A 12,995-nucleotide genomic window follows, 5' to 3' on the forward strand; every position below is an offset into this window, starting at 1 on the left:
TTCTCTATTTTTTAGTTACAGTTAGCGAAATATCTTGATTTTTTCTTCCTTTCACGTGCCACTCTTTTCTTTGACCCAAAGATGATCTTTCCCGATCTGTTTTTCCATCAATGTAGCTAATTGTGGGCTTAATTTTATTTTCTTTCAGACCTGATAATGCATATGAAGACAACTATGCCCCTTAGCTGCATATTTGAATTCGTATTTCCTCTTCTTTTGTTAGTTGTATTTTTGATATGCTCTGTTGTTCTCATGGGTTAGCTCTAGTGCTATTATCTGAACATTTCAATCAAGATTGGCAATGTTCAACAAGGACGCGCCTAAAGTTATAATCGTCTATAATCTGTTCACAACTTCCAGATTCTCTTATTCTGCAGGTTTAACTGGATTAACTCATTTGGATCTCTTTGAAGCTGACATTACAGATTCTGGCACGAATTATCTGCGATGTATGCTGGGAAACCATCTTTGTTACTCAATTCAAGTTGATTATTTTCAATAGTTATGCGTTGTTGAATCCATCATTTACACCATCTATAGTTCCAATTGATCTGTTTGAACGTCATGGCATATTTAGTCACTATACCATCTTGTCCTATCCAGTAATGCATACCAAACATGCCCTTAATATCAAGACCGCAGATCAAACACGTCCTTATCTATCCTTTTGTTTTGTCCATTTTTCAGCTTTTCAAGAGCCTGCAGTCCCTTGAAATTTATGGTGGAGGATTAACTGATACTGGCGTCAAGAATATCAAAGATCTTGCATCCTTGACACTTCTAAAGCTATCCCAGAACGACCACCTCACGGATAAAAGTTTGGAATCAATCTCTGGTATGTGTACGAATATATTTTTCATATGTTATCTGTTTCCCTTTCAAACTTGAAAGTTCGATTTAGAACGCTACACACCACTTGTGATTTCGCATGAAGATCTTGATTACAAAGTTTATGTTCTAGATTATCAATTAGTTCTACCTTACATGCGGAATTATTCTAATTAAAGTAACAAGTCACTTTTAATTGGTTTCTAGATGGTTAAGCACACAAGTCCAATTATCCCTATGTTGAATTACCGCATTATAATAAATTGATGGAAAGTAAAGAACACAAAATCTTTAATGATGGAGAAACCCAATGTGGAAAAAATTCTGAGACCAAGCCAGTTACCTCCAATATAAACAATGTGGATTAAAGTGCGATTCCAGCTTAACAAATTCCATTGGTTCCAACTGTTGTAATTTCTGTAATCACCAAGATCAACTGTGCCTCACAGCTTCTTGATTTCTACAGTTAGATATTGTTTAGCCACTACACTAGACTTCTCGATTTACTCCCTGTAACTTCCTAGATCTGTTGTCTCTCCAACTTCCCGATCTTCTTCCAATTGTCTCTTCCAAGTGGAATTTCACGAATTCTCAATTCTTGTGCTTTTCCTATAATTGCAGTTCACCTCTCTCAATGCCCAATTGAGAGAGTACCTTCGTTATAGTGTTAAAGAAGTCAGGTTCTTTGGATTCAAGGGTTTGATACTTGTTTCCAAATGTGTGAGGATCTCAAGAATCAAGGTGTTGAATCGATGAATAATGTCTTGGATTCTTCAAAGGATGATATGAAGAACAACCACATTTTTGGACATTCATAGGGTAAGATATATATAAGAAAAGGTGTTTGAGATGAAAAGGGATTGAAAAACGAAGTGTTTGAAGCAAAATAAAATTTTGGTCGTCGACCTGTCGCTCGAGAGAGGAGCTAGCGACAGCTGAGTAATCGTCAATATCTTCATCATAACTTCTCTCTCGTTATCTGATTAAGGTGATTCAAAATTCATTGAAGAGCTAACTCAAATGGCTACAATTATTATAGAGCAACCTTGTCCAAATTCCAATATTTTCTATGAAAAATGTATTGCAATTTATGACTGAGAATTAGAAACATAACTTGTGCGGCTCTTTGATATCTTTTAGACTTCGAATTGCATTCCAATGATATGTGTGATCTTCTTGGACATTTTGTACTCTTTCAATGACTATACTACCAAATCTTAAAGACTCCTTGACTGTTACAACTCTTTTGTATTAATTATTTTGTCTAAAGAATTACCAGTACAATAGAAACCTAACAAAACTCATTATTCTATGGCATTTTTTTCTTTCTAGCGCATATTTGGTACATTGTTCGACCTTTCTGTACAATACCATTAACAAAAAATTTGGCTTCTTTCTCTTAATTTAGTGTTGTCTATAACAAGTCATCTGTCATTTTTTCGATATACTAAAATTTTATTCTTAAGACTAGAGCATTGCGCTTTAACACCCCTCGAGAAAGTAAAAGATGATTAATAATTATACTACCTGATACAGACATTTTCCACATACCCCGAGCCCTTTTTGTGGACCCATATCATGATTTGTGTTTCACATATGCTCAGGATACTAATGAGTCCTTGGGATTGACCCTTATTCCTAATCACATTTATCTAATTAAGAATCCCCAAACACACGGATATCCTCGGGAATATACCTCGAGCATACCCCTTTGAACATCTCGACGACTCTTCCGTTCACAAGATGAAAGAACCCACATCTCCTAAACCCAAGACAGATCTCCTGGAGATGGTAATTGGTCTTCAAATCATAGTGGAATTCTGACACTGCTTTCTTATAGGACTCTTATCGGATAAGACTATCTAACTAGTTGAATCCTACCAGGAAAGCACCTTATACCTCTATAAATATAGAACCTTGGGCCATTATTCACGTACGTTTTCATTATTCTCCAGTTCATAGTCTCACGCATATAATTTTCTTTCTGAATTAAGCATCGGAGGGATGACAAGAACATACCTCGTTACCTTTGTTTCAGGTATCGGGAGACCGAAATCGTGCTCATTCAAACTCCTAAGCTCGGAAAATCAACATATACGATTTTTGGTAGCATCATTGACACCGTCTGTGGGAAACGCTACCAAAAGTCATGGTTAACACATGATTAGGTCTTCCTCCCGCAAGCTCGTTCGCTCCTATCCCTCATCCTGTTGAAGATCAATCGGCTCCTGGAAAAGAATCGTCAGGAATGCCCGTACCCCAGCCGTCGATTGTCACAACTGAAGCCTTCGAAGAGCTCCATCAATAGGTGGCCACGCTAACGCATCTGTTATATCAAAAAAATTCGCATCCGTCACCGGTGCAAGTAGAGCATGGTGGTTTTATAGCTGATGCTCGAGCTCAAGCACCAAACCCCGTAACTGGCGGAGTAGGGACCTCGGGCATTAGTAACATGGCCTCGGGCTCGAGATCGATTGCTATGGATTCCGAAGAGATTTCTTGGGTCATTCAAGAAAGAATTACAGCTGGCCTGCAACGGAATGCTCGGGGGCCAACGGGTTTTGCCCCTAACACTCCATTTATGCCGAAGATATTGTCATATTCCCTGCCCGACAGATTCAAATATCCTCGCATTAAAGAGTATGATGGGACGACCGATCCAATCAATCACCTCAATGCATATACTAATGTCATGAATTTGCAAGTTGCGCCGGATCAAGTTATGTGCAAAGTCTTCCCGCAAACGCTGACTAATGTTGCTAGAGATTGGTTCTCAACATAGAGCCCAACTCCATAGCCTCATTTTTAGATTTGACTGATAAGTTCTCAGCCTTCTTTGCAAGTAGCAAGCGTATCAGAAAGACTGTGGCCTCTCTCATACAACTTTGCTAGGGACCAAATGAAACCCTACAAGGATTTATGACGAAGTTTAATAAAGAAAGGCTTCAAATACCCAACCTGCACATCACAGCGGTTGTCTCCGTCCTCACTTATACCATAAAATGTGAAGCCTTCAAGATATCCCTATCAAAAACCCCGCCGCAGACAGTGATTGAGCTCTTTACATGGGCTGAAAAATATATTAATATGGAGAAAACGCTGAATCCAAGGAGATCTGGTCTTTTCCATGAAAAGGCCGAGAGCAAGAATCAACATGATCCTATTTTCCGACAAGAGCATCATTGTAAAAAACGTAAGAATGAAGGGCCACCAGGGCCTCTCACTTGGTTGAACATCTCCAAGGAAAATATCTTAATGGAGATCAAAGATATGAAAGAGTTGAGGTGGCCTTCAAGAATGAAGTCGCCCCATGACACAAGAGATAGGAGCAAATATTGTGAATTTTATCGAGATCATGGGCATACCACGGAGGATTGTCAAGCCTTGCGGCGGGAAAGTGATTCCCTCATTAAAAAAGGGCTCTTAAGGAATTATATTGGTCATGATAAACACCCGAGGCATGACCGTGACAATAGGAAAGAGCCTGGGGTTGGAAGCAGTGCTCAACCCACTGTCGGGACCATTAATATTATCATTGGAGGCATAACATCTGGAGGAGACACAAGTAGTGGGCGAAAGTAATATGCTCGCCAACATGCTCATACCTCAAAGGAATCCCATGATAAACTCAAAGATATTACTTTTGGGGCAAGAGACTTGGAAGGAATATCATATCCTCATGATGATGCCTTGGTCGTCTCTGCAATTGTGGCTAACTTTGAAGTAAAGATGATTCTGGTTGATAATGGAAGTGCAGCAAACATACTATGATAGGAGGCTTTCACTAAAATGGGGATCTTTCCCAAACAGTTGAAAGCAGTAAAAACTCCTTTCCAGGGATTTGGTGGTGAAGTCATTATCCCGGAAGGCATCGTCGAGCTTCCGCTTACATTGGGTTCTGACAATGCACATGTGACGGAGATCACACCCTTCCAAGTGGTTAACACTCCTATGGCTTACAACATCATCCTAGGAAGACCCCTACTGAACAAGATCCAAGCCATTGTATCAACTTTCCACCTGGCCATGAAATTTCCAACAGGTTATGGCATCGGAGTAGTTCGAGGAGACCAATCAGCAGCCAGACAGTGCTATGTTACTAGCATCCGAAGAATGAGTACAGACGTCATGCAACTTTCAGACCTCGAGCTCGAGCCAAGAGGTAGACTTGCCCCGGTTGAGAAGTTGGAAGTGGTAGAGCTCGAGCATGGAAAAACGGTGACTATTGGTCGGGATCTCAAGGCTAGCCTCCTGGAGGAAGTCATCAATTGTCCGTCCCGTAACATCGATGTTTTAGAATGGAAGGTGGATGATATGCCAGGGATAGACCCAAAAGTTGCAGTCCATAGACTCGACATAAGTCCAGGGGCCAAACCTGTTAAACAAAGGAAGAGGCAGTTTGCGCCAGAAAGATGTGTGGTCATTCGGGAAGAGGTCGGCAAACTGGTGAGAGCGGGGTTCATAAGGGAAGTCCAATACCCCAATTGGCTCACTAATGTTGTTCTTGTGAAGAAGGCCAGTGGTAAATGGAGGGTTTGCATCGACTTTACAGATCTCAATAAGGCATGCCCTAAAGACAACTACCCGCTCCCCAGGATAGACAATCTTGTGGATAGTGTTGACCTATGGTTGACTTCATCAACAATGTTTTGATCATAACAAACAAGATTAATATTATTTCTAACAATTTATTTTGAGTAATGATAGTTTAATGTTAAAATCAATCAAGCACTAAGTACTCAAGTCAAATCATTCGAGATGAAGAAAGATGAAGAACACAAGAGACGGCATCAAAGAAAAAGGGCAAGATTGAAGTCACACATTCAAGAATTTAAGAGTCAAACTTTGAAGGAAGATCAAAGACTTGATTTCTTAAGCAAAATGTAAAGGTACTAACACTTTGATACATGGCAATGAATGGTTAAGCTCAAAATCCTTCTATGCATCAAAAACAATTTTTGTGCACTAAAAGTCATTCCAATGCAACGTTTTGATCAAATATAAAAATGACTTTTAAAAATGATATTTGGACTTAAAAAAAACATTTTTATCATGAAAAAATAATTAAAAATATTTTTCTAAGGTCCATGCACTTTAAAACTTTCATATCGGAACAAATGGGGCCAAAACGTAAAAACGCCGCGTTGTCGGGATGGTCAACCGCCCAGAGAGACGGTCAACCGGACCGGTCGACCAGCTATAGGAGGCGGTCAATCAGACACCCTCCAACGGTCCAGAATTTGACCATTCTGACTTCTGATTTTTGTTGTACAAACGGCTATATTGATCTTCCGAACGAGAGGTGGTCGATCGGACTACTCTTCCGCAAATATATATTTTTTCTCATTTTTGAACTCTATAAATATCCTCACTCTTTCCATTCTTCACAAGATTTCCAAGTGAATCAAAGTGAGATATTTTTGCTTTAAGAATTCTTTGAGCTTTCATTTGCATTCATTTCATTTGTTTCTTTATATCAAAAACTTTGATTGATTCAAACTCAGTAATCATCATTCTCATCAAAGTTTTCCATCTCTCTTTGTGTTTAACTTATTTATATCATTCTTAAAAGAGTGGTATATTCTTGAAAAAGGTATTCACACTTACATTGCATAAATCTTTCTACTTCTTCATATTGAAATACTTTGATTGTTGAATCAAATTTCTTGAATCATTTACTCATCAAAGTTATTTCATATCTCTTTGTGTTCAACTTATTTATATCAATCTTCAAAGAGAGATATATTCTTGAGTAAGTTCTTTGCACTTATATTGTATAAATTTTTCAACTTCTTCATATTGAAAACTTTGATTAATTGAATCAAATTTGTAAAATTATCATATTCATCAAAGTTTCTCATTTCTCTCTTAGTACTTAATATATTATAATCATTCATTAAAATAGAGATTTTTTTGAGAAGATTATTTGAATTTACATTGCATTTAATTCTTCTTCATCTTCTCATGGAAATACTTTGATTGGTTGAACTTAATTTTTCAGTTGTCAGTTTCATCATAGTTTTTCATCTAACACTTGAGCTATCATTTGTTATTATTCATTAAAGTGTTAGCCTCTTCTAGTATTTAATTTGTTTTGTATTATTTATCAAGAGAGGATTTGATTGTAACATCACTTTGATAAAGTGTGGGTCGCGTTGAGATTCCGAAAAGCTCAACTTTGTGTAAGGATTGGTGCTCCTTGTTGTAAGTCACAGTGTGGTTCATATTAAGGTCCCGTAAAGCTCAATAGTGTGGGTCATGTTGAGATCCCCTAAAGCTCAACTTTGTAAAGGATCTGTGCTCCTTGTTTGTAAGTCACTGAAAGCATTGTAAAGGGTTGGATTGTACCATAAGTCAATCAACATAGTGAAAAGGTCTTGCTCGTGCTGGAGAGCTTGGTAACGAAGGACGTAGATCATTGCTTTGGATGGAACCTCCACAATTATATCGTTTGCATTCTCTCTCCCTTTAAATTATCGCTTTTAATATTTGAATTTATCAATTTAGTCTTTGCTTGCTTTCTTATTCGTGCCTATTTGTTTAATTGACATATTTACTATCATATTGGTTTATACCTAGAATCAATTTTTGAAAAAGTTTTAAAAAACCAATTCACCCCCTCTAGGTTAGTCATTCCTGGACTTTCAATTGATATCATAGCAAGGTGCTCATTTTTTTAAATTAAAGATTTAACAATCTTGAGCAAATGGCTAACCATATTTTTCGAAATCTTGAGAGGCATTCTACAAATCGTCCTCCTTTATTTGATGGTATTGATTATAACTATTGAAAAACTAGAATAACTATATTTGTTCAATCAATATATTATAATGTTTGGAAAGTTATTGAATTTGGTCCCTATATGTCTAAGAAGATTATTAAAGTGGTTGGTAAACCGGACCAAATCATTCCAAAACCTAGAGAGGAATATGATGATGTAGATAAAAGAAAATTATCTTTAAATGCTATAGCAAAAAAATACTTTATTGTACTTTACATAGGAATGAATTTAATCGTATTAGTACATATGATTCCGCCTATGATATTTGGCATACTTTAGAAGTTACTCATGTTGGAACTAGCAAAGTGAAAGAAACTAAGATAAATTTCTTAGATAAAGAGTTTGAAAATTTCTTTATGAAAGAAAATGAACCGATTGTTGACATGATTATTCGTTTTACCGATATTATTAATGGTCTCAAAGGCTTTGTTCGAAAATTCACTAACGGTGAACTTATGAGTAAAGTAACTAGGTCATTCTCGGAAGAATGGGGCCCATTGAGATTGTTGATAGAGAATACCAAAGATATCAAAACTTATCCGTTGGAAGAGCTCTATGGGACATTGATGACATATGAGCTAAATCGCATCGAGACGAAGGAGAAAACAATGAAAAGCGAAGAAGAAGAAGAAAGATGCCAAATTGCTTTAGAATCAATAGTTGATGAAGGCACTTCAAGTGAAAATTTGAATGATGAAGAACTTGATGATCTAGTTCTTCTTATTAAGAATTGGAAAAGTTTCCGCAACAATCGTCAATTCAAAAAGAAAGAAGACAAGGGTGAAGAGAAGAATAAATTCATCAAAAAGAAAGCATTTCAATCAATATGGGATGAGAGTGATGATGATGACCATGAAGAAGATGGAAGTCAAGAGGAAATTGCAAACATGTGCTTCATGGCCTTTGAAAATGAGGTAAACATAAATGACAATTCTTTATATGATGAATTATCTACCTCATATGATGAACTTCTTGAGGAATTTGAAAAACTTACTCTCAAATACTCTATTCCCAAAAAGAAAAATTCTTAGAAAAAGAAGTAAGGAAACTTTTGGAAACTCAAAATTATTTTGAAAAATAAAAATTTTGATTCTTTAATTAAGGAGAATTTCTCTTTAAAAGAAAAGATTTTAGATTTGACTCAAATTGTTCACAAATTTACTTAAAGCAAGAAAAATTTTGATTTAATGCTTGGTGAACAAAAATGTATTTTTGATAAAGGAGGAACTGGATACAAACTATTTAAAACAAAAGTCATTTGAAAACTTCTTTGTTAAAGTTTCTGCTTTCCCTATTTCAAACATGACATGTAATTTTTGCAACAAAAATGGACATGTATCTTCTAATTGTTTAATCAAAAAGAGGTTTCACTTTGAGAGCAAATACAAGTGGATTCCAAAGTCTACAAACACTAACAATCAAGGACCCAAAGTTGTACGGGTTCCAAAGAGCAAAAGCTAAATTATTTTGTAGGTATAAAAAAAAATAAAGAGCAAACCATCTTGAATTAGTAGATGTTTGAGACATGATCGGGAAACAAGCTATATTCTCTAAAAGAAATAATGGAGTTCAAAATAAAAGAATTGGAGTCAATAAACACTCCAAAGAAGTCATCAATCAAATTGGATGATCAAAGTATATTTGTAAAAATAATAAAATATCGAGGTATGATCGAATCCTTTCTTTTTAACTACTAGATAACCCGATATTATGTTAAGTATGTGCTTATGTGCTATATTTCAATTAATCATACAGCATAGCACATGTGTACTGATAATGGATTTTTAGATACTTCGTGTCACTAGGACACTAGGTTTTTGGCATCTGAATGCACCCACCTAAATTTACTAGCTTGTGGAAAATCAATTGACCAATAGTTTTACTAAACCTCTAGTTCTTGATAGATCTCTACACGTTCAAAGAGGTTAGAAATTTTTTTGTTTCATTTGAAATATGTGGCTATATGTTTATGCATTGACAAAAGTGTTTCTTTATGTCTCTATAATAGCAAAATTGAAATTATTTGTCTTTACCTATCTACTTTTATTGAAAAATGTCCCCTTAGTAGATGACATTAAACATAATCATTTTAATTTTTAGTCAATTTTGTGATAAATTTTATCATATCAAAACTTGATTCTTCTGAATGCTTATTGAGGATGCTACATCAAAAGATGATGTTTATAGGAAGTCAAAATAAGGATGTTTATGTCATTTGAAAGTGAAGAAAAATGTTTATTAAATTTAAAAGATACTTGACTGTGGCATAAGATTGGGTCATGGACCAACTTTCAAATATTTCCAAAAATTGTTTTTGTTAAAGATATGTCATATTTAACATTTGAGTAAAAGAAAATTTGTGGCATGTTAAGCAAGTGAGAGTTTCTTCTAACTTAAGCAATAATCTTCGACTACAAAACATGTTCAATTTCTTCACATGAATTATTTTGGACAATCTAGAATCACAAACTCAAATGGTAGGCATTACACTTTATTGAAGACTATTCTAGATTTCTTGACTATTATTTTGAACCTGAAGCATGAAACTTTGAATCATTTAAACATCTTTATAAAAAGGTTCAAAATGAAAAGAGATGTACTACTATATGTTTGAAGTGATCATGGTGAAGAATTTTGATAATATTGATTTTGGTAATTTTTGCAAAATTGATGGCCATGAACATTACTTCTTGGCTCCTTGAACACCTTGACAAGATGGTGCTGTAGAAAGGAAGAATCACAAATCGCAAGAAATGACTAGGAAACTGTTTACTTAAAATTGTTTAGTTGCAAATGTTTTATCTTAAATATTAAGAAAAATTGAGAATTATCAATAAATTTGAAGCATGTTCCTAAATTGATTTTATACTATATGTTCTCATATGATTGATTCTACATGCACGATTAGTTGGAATGTATATAAATCTTATCCAAATTATTATATTTTCGTCATTTCATCACTCATACTTTGATTAATATTTTTACTATAAAGTGATGATCATCCTCTTGTTTAAACTTGCATATATTTGGCACCTTGTGATTAATTGAGGAGGAATATATTACTTTTTTCTATGGTTGAGTAAAAGTTTTGAGCTTAAATGATATACTCTTCCTATTTGCTAACTTTTTGAGATAGAATTTGAAAAGCATTACATCTCTTACAAAAGATAGGGGGAATAACGTGATATCTAAATATTCTCTATGGTCATGTTTTGATCTTAAATGTCATATCTTTTTGCTTATGCCAAAAGGGGGAAATGTAGTGAGATGATTATGCATACTTTGAATTGAAAATATAATATGCCTAGAGTATATGAACAAAAGGAAAAAGAGTAAATGTATGCTTTAAATATACGGTTATTGATTTGTAAAAATTAGGGGGAATATGAACTATGTGAAAAATTTATAATGTATATTCATTTATCAACATGATATAGATTGTTCGTTTTTACCTTGCAAATCATTTTATTTGTCATGATAAAAAAGGGAGAAATTATTGACCTATGGTTGACTTCATCCACAATGTTTTGATCATAACAAACAAGATTAATATTGTTTCTAACAATTTATTTTGAGTAATGATAGTTCAATGTTAAAATCAATTAAGTATTAAGTATTCAAGTCAAATCATTCGAGATAAAGAAAGATGAAGAGCACAAAAGACGGCATCAAAGAAAAAGGTCAAGATTGAAGTCACACATTCAAGAATTTAAGAGTCAAACTTCGAAGGAAGATCAAAGACTTGATTTCTTAGGCCAAATGTAAAGGTACTAACACTTTGATAGATGGCAGTGAATGGTTAAGCTTAAAATCCTTCTATACATCAAAAACAATTTTTGTGCACTAAAAGTCATTCCAATGCAACGTTTTGATTAAATATAAAAATGACTTTTAAAAGTGATATTTGGACTTTAAAAAAACATTTTTTATCATGAGAAAATAGTTAAAAATATTTTTCAAAGGTCTATGCACTTTAAAACTTTCATATCGGAACAAATGGGGCCAAAACATAAAAATGCTGCGCTACCGGGGCGGTCAACCGGACCTGTCGACCGGCTGTAGGAGGCGGTCGATCGGACACCCTCCAACGGTCCATAATTTGACCGTTCTGACTTCTGATTTTTGCTGCACATACAAATGGCTATATTGATCTTCCGGACGAGAGGTGGTCAACCGGACTACTCTTCCGCAAATACAGATTTTTTCTTATTTTTGAACTCTATAAATATCCTCACTCTTTTCATTCTTCACAAGATTTCCAAGTGAATCAAAGTGAGATATTTTTGCTTTAAGAATTCTTTGAGCTTTCATTTGTATTCATTTCATTTGTTTCTTTATATCAAAAACTTTGATTGATTCAAACTCATTAATCATCATTCTCATCAAAATTTTACATCTCTCTTTGTGTTTAACTTATCTACATCATTCTTAAAAGAGTGGTATATTCTTGAAGAAGGTATTCACACTTTCATTGCATAAATATTTCTACTTCTTCATATTGAAATACTTTGATTGTTGAATCAAATTTCTTGAATCATTTCCTCATCAAAGTTTTTTCTTATCTCTTTGTGTTCAACTTATTTATATCAATTTTCAAAGAGAGAATTATTCTTGAAGAAGTTCTTTACACTTATATATATAAAATTTTCAACTTCTTCATATTGAAAACTTTGATTGATTGAATCAAATTTGTAAAATTATCATATTCATCAAAGTTTCTCATTTCTCTCTTAGTACTTAATATATTATAATCATTCATTAAAATAGAGATATTTTTGAGAAGATTATTGAATTTACATAGCATTTAATTCTTCTTCATCTTCTAATAGAAATACTTTGATTGGTTGAACTTAATTTTTTAGTTGTCATTTTCATCATAGTTTTTCATCTAACACTTGAGCTATCATTTGTTATTATTCACTAAAGTGTTAGCCTCTCTTAGTATTTAATTTGTTTTGTATTATTTATCAAGAGAGGATTTGACTGTAAAATCACTTTGATAAAGTATGGGTCGCGTTGAGATCCCGAAAAGCTCAACTTTGTGTAAGGATTGGTGCTCCTTGTTGTAAGTCATCGTGTGGGTCATATTAAGGTCCCGTAAAGCTCAATAGTGTGGGTCATGTTGAGGTCCCGTAAAGCTCAACTTTGTAAATGATCGGTGCTCCTTGTTTGTAAATCACCGAAAGCGTTGTAAAGGGTTGGATTGTACCATAAGTCAATCAACATAGTGAAAAGGTCTTGCTCGTGTCGGAGAGCTTGATAACGAAGGACGTAGATCATTGGTTTGGATTGAACCTCCACAATTATATCGTTTGCATTCTCTCTCCCTTTAAATTATCGCTTTTATTATTTGAATTTATCAATTTAGTCTTTACTTGCTTTCTTA

At 34.5% G+C, this 12,995-nt stretch overlaps 1 pseudogene; it reads left to right on the plus strand.

Moving 5' to 3' along the window:
• The window catches only part of LOC111391801, a 32,266-nt pseudogene that overhangs the window by 2,940 nt on the left and 16,331 nt on the right, over positions 1–12,995 (plus strand).

This window comes from Olea europaea, unplaced genomic scaffold (genome assembly GCF_002742605.1).
Source record: "Olea europaea var. sylvestris unplaced genomic scaffold, O_europaea_v1 scaffold830, whole genome shotgun sequence".
Taxonomy (NCBI): domain Eukaryota; kingdom Viridiplantae; phylum Streptophyta; class Magnoliopsida; order Lamiales; family Oleaceae; genus Olea; species Olea europaea.